Source organism: Hippocampus comes, unplaced genomic scaffold (genome assembly GCF_001891065.2).
Source record: "Hippocampus comes isolate QL1 unplaced genomic scaffold, H_comes_QL1_v1.1 scaffold275, whole genome shotgun sequence".
Lineage (NCBI taxonomy): Eukaryota > Metazoa > Chordata > Actinopteri > Syngnathiformes > Syngnathidae > Hippocampus > Hippocampus comes.
The window spans coordinates 1,590,289-1,602,495 of NW_017804971.1; positions in this window are offsets into that span (position 1 = coordinate 1,590,289).

Genomic DNA, 12,207 nt, shown 5'->3' on the forward strand with positions numbered 1-12,207 from the left:
AAAAAAAAAAAAAAACTGCTTGCGGCTCGGTCTAGTTCCTCTCGTCTGTGCAGACGGCAGCTTATCTGCTTCTGGCATCAGCTGATACACACTCAACTGAGACCAGCAACAAACCCAACCACACACGCACACACACACACACACACACACACACGCACACGCACACGCACACACACACACGCACACACACCCACACAGACACTAAGCTTACACAGCATTCAGTGAAGGGAGCAGTCTCTCTCATCCATGGTTTATTCATTACTATTTTTTGAGTTATTGCACTTTTTTTGTGCATGAAACGTGTATAAAAAGTCGTTTTAAGGCGTAATTAAAACGAAGCGTGCAAAAAGCAGGAACGTTTTCAATTTTCATTGAAGGAATAATCACGCGTTGAATAAACCGCGCCAAGCGTGAGGGAGATTAAAAAAAAAAAATCTCCGTGTTTAAAGATGGTATCGAAAGACAGAGGGCAGATAAGAGACGTGTAATTATCCCCCCCCCCGCCCCGCTCCCCAAATAAGATAAGTAAACAATGCAGCTGGATTAAGATAAAGGAGATAAACGCAGAACAACAATGGCGGTTAGAAAGCAAAGAATGCAAACCTTGTTCAACTGCCCGCGCGATGGCTCGATGCAGCGATTTCCACTTTATTTAATTGATTTTAAAACAGAGCTTTTGACGTGCTTTTTTTTTGGAATAAAAAAAATGCTTCAATCCTTAAGAAAAAAACCATAATTCATTTTAAAATAGCCTCCATAAATCTCATGGATTCGAGCAACAGTATCCATTTCCACCTCCGAATCAGCCACAAACATGTTTTTTGGCATTGTTTTAAACGAAGAACAAACACTTTTTTTTTACATCAATAAAAATACGTTCCAAATGTCAGGGATTTATTTTAAACTGCCAGTATGCTTGGCTGCAGTACCCACCTTTTAGCAGACTTCTAAAATGTTCCTTAATAGGAACAAATACGTTTCGTTTTGCAAACATTAAAACATGTAATTATTCTGGGAAAAATGTATATTTTGTGGAAGCAATTTTCAAGAGCCCAGTGGGGTGTATTTTTTATTTGGCAGGTGGCTGGCAGAAGCACATTGTTTTCCACCTCAAAATCATATATAGTCTAATTTGATGCGGAAAACAAAATCTATTTATTATCTATACTATAAAAACATTATTTAAAAAATAATTAATCGGTTAATTCTTGAATTTGACAAAAACAGGCTAGAAATGCATGAATGCCGAATTCAAATTAAATTTAGTCCAGCTTAAATTGTTGAGTTTAAAAATGAAATGTATTTCAACCAATGCATATTTGTTTTGAAGGTGTTCATCTTTATTTGTCCATAGTGGGCGCTTCCCTACATTGCGTGAACAAAAAATACCTCAAAACAAAACAAAACAAATTGAAAGACATACAATTGGCAGGGGCGTGCACGCACACAGTTCGGCACGGCTTCATTATGTTGACTTATTTGCGCAATTTAACCGCTTCACGTCGATGACGTCAGGTCGCCTGCGCCTGTCATCAGTAACGCGGTGACGTCACCACGTCATGAATGATTTAAGGTGCTCCGTTTCAAGGTGTGACGTCATTGACAAAAGGGCGTGGGTAATTAGATCACACACACACACGCACACACAGACACACACGCACACACTCGCGCGCACACACACTCAGCGCGCCTTGCTCGCTGCTCGATAATGTCACATGATTACATGATTCTTTTTTGTTTTGTCTTTAGCATTAATAAACACTTTTTTTATTCCCAACTATGAAAACGAAAACAAAGATTGTTTTGAACTTTTTTTAAGTGATAAAAAACGTTTAATGGGAGCAAAAATAAATATTTTAAATTTTCCTAAAACATTCTAGCATGGTCTTCGGTTTGTGTTATTATCGTTTATGTATTTATTCATTTATAACATTGGACGAGATATGCTGCAGTGGGGTTTCCACTTAAACTAAAACAACATAACCTTGCTGTTTTGACAAAGTACTTTGGGATGTGCATTTTAAACAGAAATTAAGGCGTACCCACATTTTATTCACATCCATAATTCAGTCAAGAAGGGTAGCTATAGCGATTTCACAAAATATTACAAAAGCTATTGAAAACCATGTATTGCAACATGTTATAACTAACTTTTATGTAAATGTGGAGAAGACACACTTTTCGTTGAATAGACACATATATGAAAAAACCCAAAAAGAGAATCAATATAAAAACAGGGAACAGCAAAATAACCATCACTACGTTGTTAGCGTTCAGCCAAGTTGTCAGTCATATTTGAATGTTTTCGAGTAACAATGAAAAAAAAAAAACAAATTCAATGAAAAAGAAGAGCCCACTTGTCTGGAGTCAACGTTTGTGGGTTACTATGACCTGATGACTGAGAATCTGCACAGACAAAAAAAAAAAAAAAGGTAAAGGTAATTTAAGCAAATTGTTATTCCAAAGTGTGTTTCACACTAGCTTGGCAATATTCAGCCCAGTTCCCAAGAAGTAACTCTCAGTTTAAAAAGGGTTACCGACCCCTTTCATATTCTATAATACAAGCATTCCTCAGTTCAGTGCGTTTTATTCCTCCGAGGTTTTGCTTAGTATTTCGAATCACATGAGTCAAATGCTCTCGGGGGGCCCCGAGGTTGGCCACCCCTGCATTTTAGATGGTTCGTGACAACAATTTTGAAAAGTAAGGTTTGTGCTCCACAGTGACCTTGGTGGTCCTTAGGGGGGCCACCAGCAGAGAGACAAACTCTCCGGGGATCATCCTGACAGCCTGACTTAATGCAGCCACTCAAGTGGCAGTGTTTTTTTTTTCAAATTTAAAAAGGAGAGAATGCAGGCAGAGTGTTGAACCCAGTGAAAAAAACAAGAACTGAATGTCCAACCTATTTCTATCACACTTCTACGGAGCATGAACCCAAATTTGAGCACCAGCGAGTTCGAGTGTTGCCGCCAAGACAGGCACCGACCACCTTATGGCTACAACTCCGATCGGCTGCCTCAACAACGTGGTCCACTCGGACTCAATGTCCCCCTGTCTCCCTCGAGACGTAGGAAAAGCTCTGCCAGAGGTGGGAGTTGAAACAGAGGATACTGCCAGACACTCCTAAAACAATACATTGGGGTCTGCCAGGTCGGATTGGCATCTTCCCCCACCATCATAGCCAAGTCACCACCAGGTGGTGATCAGTTGACAACTCCGCCCCTCTCTTCACCCGGGTGTCCAAAACATGTGGCCGTAAATAAGATGATACGACCACAAAGTCAATCATCGAACTGCGGTAAAGGGTGTTCTGTTGACAAGTCCACATATGGATACCCTTATGTTTGAACGTGGTGTTCGTTATGCACAATCCGTGATGAGCACAGAAGTCCAATAACAAAGCACCACTTAAGTTTGAGATGGTGGGGGTGGAGGCCGGGCATTGCTCCCAATCACGCCCTTTCAGGTCCCACTGTCATTGCCCACGCGAGCATTGAAGTCCGCCAGCAGAACGAGGGAGTCCCCGGCAGGAGTGCTCTGTAGCACACTCTCCACGGACTCCAAAGAGGGTGGGTACTTTGAGCTGCTGTTTGGTGCATGGGTACAAAAAACAGTCAGGACACGCCCCCCCGACCCGAAGGCGGAGGGAGGCCACACTCTCTACCACCGGTGTGAAACCCAATATGCAGGCACCAAGTCAGGGAGCGATAAGTATGCCCACACCTGCTTGGCGGCTCTCACCTTGGGCAACTCCTGAATGGAAGAGTGTCCACCCCCCCCCCCCACCCCCCTCAAGAGGACCGGTACCAGAGCCCAGGCTGTGCGTGGAGGCAAGACCAACTATATCCAGTCGGAACTTCTCTGCCTCCTTTCCTGTCGGAGAGGTGACATTTCATGTCCCCCTAGAGAACATTGAACAGGTTCAACGTCAGGCTTGCGCAGAGCTCGCTGATGATCTGATCATTTGAATCAGGTGTGTTGCAACAGGGAGACTTAGAAAACATGCAGGACAGCGGCCTTCCAGGACCTGAGTTTGACACCTATGCCCTAGAGTCAGCTTCTGGAGCCAGGGATCGGACCGCCAAGTTCCCCGCCTTTTGCAACAGCCGAGCTCATAGGGCACCCGACCTATTTGGCCCCTCCCACAGGTGGTGACCCCATGTGAAGGGGGACCTATGTTGCCTCTTCGGGCTGAGCTCGGCCAGGCTCCGTGGGCGTCAGCTCGTCGCCAGCGAGCCCCACCTCCAGAGGCTCCGGGCGGGCAAGGTAAACCAAGGTCCGTGTATTTTACTCAACATAAGGGGTCTTTTGACCTGTGCTTTGTCTGGTCCCTCACCTGAATGAAAACCTTTGAATCTAAAATGTTCCAAAAGCAACTTGTTTTTGTCCAAATGAATTTTTTGGATTGTAGCGCGAAGAGTATTAACGTCGGCAGTAATGCCCGCTTGGCGGGTGTTTGGTCGTGTTGAATTTAAGGATCCATTTATCGTGACTGTGTAATGGCCGACGTAACATGCTGTGACAAGGATTTAATCACGGCAGTTCCCAAGTTACAGCCACAATGAGAACTTGTGCGCAATCGATCTTGAACGTCGCTTTTATGGTAAACTGACACAATGAGTAAATATCCACATTGTTTCCTCGCAGCTTAAAAGCATCCCAGACAACAACAGGGGAAGGATTTAAACACGAGGCATGAAAAAGACATCCATTAAAATGGAAAACATGCACTTGCTGCATAAGAATCAATCAAACAAGTATCATTTCGCAATGGTTAAAAACTACATTATTCAGTTACTTTCGGAGGATGCGATGCATACAAATCTGTCTGAAAAGTTCCTGATGCAACAAAAGATGTATTTACAAATGTAAGCGACAATTAGTCTCTTTGGAAGAAAACCCCCCAGGGGTCTATAAGGCACTTTCCCAGCCTTGTCTGCCATGCATTCATGCACTCCAGGAAAGATTCTTCTGGGATTCCTCCGTAGTTTTCTCGTCATGGAAATCTTTACGTCATCTGCGTCTTCGAAACGTGTCCCCTTGATGATCCACTGACACTTAACATTTTGTAAAAACGTGTCGTGCAGTGTTACCGAGTGCCGACATTTATGTTCTAAACCACCAGTGGTGGGTGGGGGTGTGCTGTGGATGCCGCCCCAACACCACCAAGTGGATGCCACGTTGGCCACTGTCAAAAATGTCAAAAAGGATAATTATAAGGTATGCAATTAAAATAACTGAACGATACAATCGATTAGTATAAATCAACAAAATGCCATCAATAATAATAATGATAATAAATAATGAACCAAGTCCAACTGAAATTCAATGTTGAATAGAAAACAATAAAAAGAATAAAAAAGTACAGATGCTGAAAAAATTAAGATTACAGATACTTCTTCATCCTGTTTATAGCATCATATAATACAAATATCTATAAAAATAGAAAATTTCAATACATGGCTGATGTGAAGAAATAATATTTAAAAACTAGGAAAAGAGTTCACATGCAAAAGCCCAGCAATTGTCCTTTAATAAGTTAGACAAGAGTTTATACTAATTTACAAGGTTTATTTTGGATGTTGTCATTGGGGATATTTTTAAAACTGCAGATGAGTTCCGGCCAGCAAAAACATTTTGTTTCCCTTAAGTTAAACAAAAGGTGACTGATTTAGTATTTTAGTAACAACTTGCCAAAAAACGGAGCGTTCTTATCTTTGCAAAGGCGCATTTTTGTCGATGCGGTTCTTGAATTGGAACCTCAACATCAGCTCATCACTATGCGTGTACTTGAAGTGAACCTGCCGGAGGAAATGACAACAGGAGCAGCGGCCTGGGGCATCACACCGTAGATTTTGGACGCGCACACACACACACACACACACACACACACACACACACACACACACACACACACACGCACGCACGCACGCACGCACGCACACACACTGAGAGCCAAAGCCAGCCCGTGTGCGTGTAAATCACGGCGCCACACCCACACATAAATCTGCAGCAAAAACAACACAGCAACGGCCATTAGGAGGACAGAGCCTGGCACAATGACTCACTGTAAAACACAGCCAGGCTCCACCTGTCCCCGCCCACAAAGCAGTCGTTAGGTGAGATGGCAAGACAAACATGTGTCAATACAAGCGAGGATGTGGAATCAAGACCTAGACTCGGCGGCGTTCGCTCCACTCGGTCACGAGTTCAAGAATGTCTCGAGGAAGTCTTTGTTTTTTAGATTTAGTGCCAAAGTTCAATTAAGCCTCTGACTCACAAGTTCACCAACTTTAATGATACGCTCGCAGCGGATGTGAACGGCGGCAAAGATTTACAGTGGCCGTCAAAAGACAACGTCGTAACTCACACGTGTCATCTTTGCTGCTCCCGGCACAATGAATTACATACACCGTCTTTATGGATGACGCCCTCTCATTCAAGCTCGTGTTGCATTCAGTATCTGCCTGCAACCAGGCAGAATTTGGGGCCACACAGAAAACAATAGTCAAATTAGAAAGGAGGGAAAATTCTGAATAAGACAAAGAAAAACAACGTTATACTACAAGACGAAAAATTATATGGGGATGAAGTAAACTGAAATTAAAATGCAGAGGGCCATTTTTCTGAGTAAACTGAACTCATGACGTGAAAACAATAATACTGCAAGAAAGAACTATTTTTGTATGAGGTGTATAAAGTTGAAATAGAACAAGAAAAAAAAAAGCACAGAAATATCAGAGAAAATACGACAAAAGTTGTAATATCACAAGTTTAAAGCTGCAACATTACAAGAAAAATAACTTTTGTCGACAAGTTCATGTGGTGTGAGTGTGAGCGTGAGCGTGGATGGTTGTTTGTCTATGTGTGCCCTGCGATTGGCCGACAACCAGTTCAGGGTGAGGCCCAAGTACATCTGGGATAGACTCCAGCACGCCTATGACGCTCGTGAGAATAAACGGATTCGAAAATGGAAGGATGGATGTACAATGAATGTGTTGGTCTAGGTTCTGGATAGGTGTGCATATATTTGATGAAACCCTGACTGCAGATGGTATGACCATGACTTCTCAGTTATGGGGGTCTTGTTAGGAGCCAGTGTAGGTGGGCGCGTGTTCCGACACGTGAACATTCGCGGGCAGGCGGGCGGGCTGGTTTATGTCAAAATGCTAGGCCCAGTCTAGCCCTGACCATAATTAATGCATACATAGACATATTTGCATCTTTTTTGCCTGGGAGGCCTTAATTGACTATATGGCAACACTCAAAGGCAAAAGTTCCATATCAAATCTCAGCTCGCCCACCTATTTTCGTTTTTCATGGTCTCGTCAGCATTCTGTTCATTTTTTCGAGCCGCTGCCCGCTAGTCAGTGTTACACCCTCAAAGGATGTTTCAACTAAACGTGACTAATAAGCACACAAAATAATGAACAATTGCATTTGTTTTTGTCCTTCAGAAAAGATTTCAGTCTTGTTGAGACTATTTTCGGGGCCAACTGTGGAATCGGATTGGTTTGAGCAGGAGCAAGGAGCAAGCAAGGAGGCAGGCAGCCTGCCGCATGCTGCAGGTTGCCTGCCTCCTGGGACTCACTGGCGGAGGCAACAATGGGTCAGCGGGCCTCTTTGTGCGCTTCCCTCCTTAATCAAACTAGCCGGAGGAGTGATTGGATTTTAATACTGCCGGGCCCATCGTAATGGCGTGATGGACGGGGTCCGCTGAATTGGAGCAGGATGTCAACCCAGCAAGGGCTCCATTAATGATATTGCTTCATTTCTTAAAGTGGCAGCGACCACGAGATCACCAGCCGGGGCCCTAAACTCCTCCCCTTGGACCCCCTTTACACTTTTCCTTCTATTTTTTTCGATTTTCATCACCCACTGACTCCAATATCATTTTTGGCATTTGACACAAAAAGATGTGTGCGCAGTGCCAGATTGTCAGAGTAAAAGTGAGTTGTTGTTTTTTTTCACGTGAAAATTTCCTCTTGAGAATGTATTACGCCTTAATTTGAGAACTTTTCAACTGTTTTTCTCATTTGTAATGAATACTTACAGTTATTGCAAATTTTTATATTTTTCTGCCAAAGTCTGTTTTTACACATGGCGTGAGGTGGGGCAGGATTTTAAGCGGGTGCCTGACTGTGTGGTGTTTGTACACAGCGCTCCCAAAGGCACAAAGATGCTCATGTTGCTGGGGGGCAGTCCACTTGGAACAGAATACATAATAATCAGTCTTACTAACACAATTCGTTGCGGGAAGCTGGGCCACCTCCAATATTTTTGGATTCTAAAACCATTTTTCAAATAAAATATTGCAAACAATTAAAAAATATCAGGGGGAGAAAAAAAGGACTAAATTTTAAAAAGTGGAAATAGGAAATATTTCACAACTTAAATTAGGTGAAAATACAAAAACACTAGAAAAATCTAATATATGAGACAAAAATATTCGACCAAATAATTTGCACTGAAAAAAATACAATAACATGGCAAGGGAAAATACACACAAAAAATCTTCTATATTAGATAAGAATTACTAAATATTGGGAAAAAATACACATGTATTAGAAACAAATGTAAGAGGAAGTGTAAAGACAAATGCAAAAGATAGTTGTAATGATCATTCTGAGTTGAAAATGTTATACAACACGTTTGATTTTTATCACACTTTATTGGTAAACTACGCCGTGAGTACTGTCAATTATTTATTTTAACTATTATAAAAATTGGAATACATTTTACGATACAAGTCACATATTTGTGTGGGTTTTTTTTTCCATATTGGTTGGTCTCATTTTCATGAATTAACCAACTTCAGTACAGGCAGGACTCATAACCCATTACAAACATGTTTGTTGTTGTTTTTGAGGGGGAAGGGGGGGCGCTAGTATGCATTCATGGCATTTCAGTTCATTTTAATGGGAAACTTTGATTGGAGTGTTTCAAGGTAGGAGTTAAATTTGTATCTCAAGGCACCTCTGCATCGGGATTAGGGAGTGGAGAACGAGTGACTCATTCCGAACGCAATTGGCTGCAAAGTAGCACATGAAGTCGCCTTGACTGTCTTGTGTCAGTGTCAGGCGGGCGCTGCCCCACAAGAGGAGGTCATGTCGGTCAGCTTGCAGCAGCGCAGGTACGAACCTCTGCACCAAATTAAAAGCAGAAGGTCCGGGGTGAGCCTCTGTGACCGCGCTGACATAAATTACGGAGATTTACAAGATTTTTAAAACACTTTTAACAATACTCTCCGTTTAATGTGCTCTCTGTTTAATAATGCACTTTGGGCTTTAAGAGCACGATAAACAAACCAATAATTCACTGTTTTTTATCATCTGAGGGTGAAGCGCGTTCAAAGAGGAGAGTGAAGGGCGGTCGCTTGATGTTGCTGCCAGCATTTCGAGACGTAAGCGCTGATCTCTTTGCTCTTTGCAAGATAAAAGTACACCGGGGTTGATCTTCCCAAGAAGATGGAGTAAAAGGGGATGCTGAAGGAGGAGTAAACAAAAGAGTTTGGGAAGGAAGAATCTTTGCTCAAGCAACAGGTACAATGATATTTTCAACCAAAAAAAAAAAAAGGGATGCTTTTGAGGAATTTCTAAGGTTAAACATAATCTGTTGCAGGATCCTACATGTCTTATTTTATGTGTTGTATTACCGTATTATGTTATTTAATGCTAACTGGTCTGTAAAGCGCTGTGATACAGCTGCAGCTGTTGTGAAAGCGCTATCTAAAGATGGATTATTTTTGGGTCGGGTCATTCGAGTAGGGAACACGTTTGTTTGGATGCCTACTGATACAAATTGGATAAAAAAAGTTTTGTGCTCGCATTCTTGGTTGAATACAAGACCTCTAAGGTGACTTCTGTGGTTCTACTGTATAGCGTGTTCTCAATTCGTGTCAGTGCTCCGTTTCTACAGTGGCGACATAACCTGAAAAATTGGAATAGGTCGAAGTTATAATAAAGCAACATCACACCAGCAACGTTATACTGTATATATCACGGCTTTGGCTCAACGAAAGAAAAGGTTTCACTGAATTTGTGATCTATTGCAGCATTTCAATGCTGGCGGTTATCAGCTAGCTTCTAAGCTAGCTAGCAAGCTGCTTGTAACTTGAGGGTAACCGAGCGTCATATTTTCATGCATCGTTTTCATCCCTGCCACCCATTTATGCTTTCTTTACACACATCTACAAGAAATCAACGCCATGTGTCGTTATAAGTTTGCCTTTAGGCCTAACTCGAGAAAGGTTGAATAAAATAGCTTGACATTTAGCAAGTAAACAGAGATAAGGTTTATTTACAGTGTTTTGTCATGATCGCCGCCATCCAGTAAACCTTACAACTAGGGCCATCTAGCCTTCCACGTATTTATAGCAATATTATCAGAAAACACTGAGTCATAACTTTTTTCTGTTGGGTTTTTTGAGGTTTTTTTTTTTCACAATCAACTGTGAGAGCTATGTAGCCAGCTAGGCTACGCTCCAAACTTCTCATCATCCACTCAGACGTTATTTTTCCACATTCAGGCCGATTTAAAAAGAAGAAGAAGAAGAAAAAAAGAGATTTAATGTCCAGATTATTTTCATTCCAGACGTACAAAAATGTAAATGACCTTTTTTTTAATGCATGCTTGGTAGCGCCATCCACAAGAGATGATTATTTGATGAAACAGTAACCCAAGCAGAAATGTTAAACAACCACTTACAGGTGTAACCCAAATTAACAAGTTAAAACAACTGTGAGGCAGAGTTATATGTATGTATAACAGCAGTCATGGAATGACTTGTCCAGTCAACTTTGTTATAGTCAAAACAAAGTATTAAATAATAGTTTGAAACTATTTGGATGAGAACACTTGTATAAAATAATCCAATTTTAAAAAATCGTAAGTATGGTGGAAAGTGAACATCCCTTCTTCATACACAGTATGAAATTGGCGTCCAACATGGTGGACACTCTTTTGCATGTGTGAGGTGTGTCACAATGTCTTTGTGTGTCTGGGAAAGCTCACAGTAGCATCTGGGCAGCTTTTCAGCGTGTGAAGCTTAGCAGAAAAAGTCAATAATTCTCCAACCTGCTAAGCACAAAAAAAATAAGAATAAAAAAAAAAAGAATAATAATAAGGTTACGCAAGGCTCAAAAACAGTAAAATTTTGAGTTATTAATCCTTCAGCAGTTAGCGGATGTTAGACTTGGACAAAACACGTAAGGGATGTTTTTTTTCCCTAGGAGATAAAGCGCACTTGTAAGAAGACAACTGACGTCTGTGTTAGGGCGAAGACCTGGAACTGATCACACACACACACACACACACACACACACACACACACACACACACACACACTCACTGAGGCTGACCCACTACCAGCCGCCACAAATCACTGGGCCATCTCGTATAATCCTCCACCCGCAGCGCCGCGGCATTAAACATCCAAACAAATTGCCTCTCGTCAAGCGCTCGCAGCGGGAGGACGCCAGAAGGAAAGGCAAAGGTTGCAAGTAGAGCAACTCCTCTGCAGTGCTCGACAAATAAATTAAATAAGGAAGCCACCTTTGGTTCACACCCTTTCAGTTTCTTACTTCTTTATTTATTGGTCTCGGCAGTATTTTGGACATTTTTGTCTAGAACTTATTCGGATTGTGAAAAGAAATACAGCTGTCAGCCTTATGTCCTTTTTTTTCACAAAATATATCCTTTTTTTGATGATAATTGTTATGCAGCCTTAACAGTTGGACAAAAAAAAAAGAATGTGCACTGCAGAATACTGAGAGTTGTTACAAATATTTGGCTAGCTGCAAGTGAGGGTCTATATTTGGAAGTTTTGCCTTTTGGGAGGGCCAAGGAAAGTGTCAGATAAAAGTATTCTCTTCATTAGTCAAAGGGAAACATTATATAAATTGATGTAAGCTGTTAAAAGTTTACGTTCTATGAATTTAACAACAAATATCAAAGACCCAGGAATTTCTTATACATTGCAGTTATTTGGTTTTAAAAAAATGACTTCATGAGTTCTGGAAGTAAATCAATCATTTCCATGATCAGGTATGTATGTTGTGAGTACGTGGTTATAGGAAGTGACACATCATTAGCCACTGACTTGACCGTCTAGACCGGCCTGACATGGTTTACGCCGAACCCCGAGATGGGACAGGAAAACGGACACTTGGGGAGAAAACATCACCCCTATGAGACGTGACCCCCCCCCC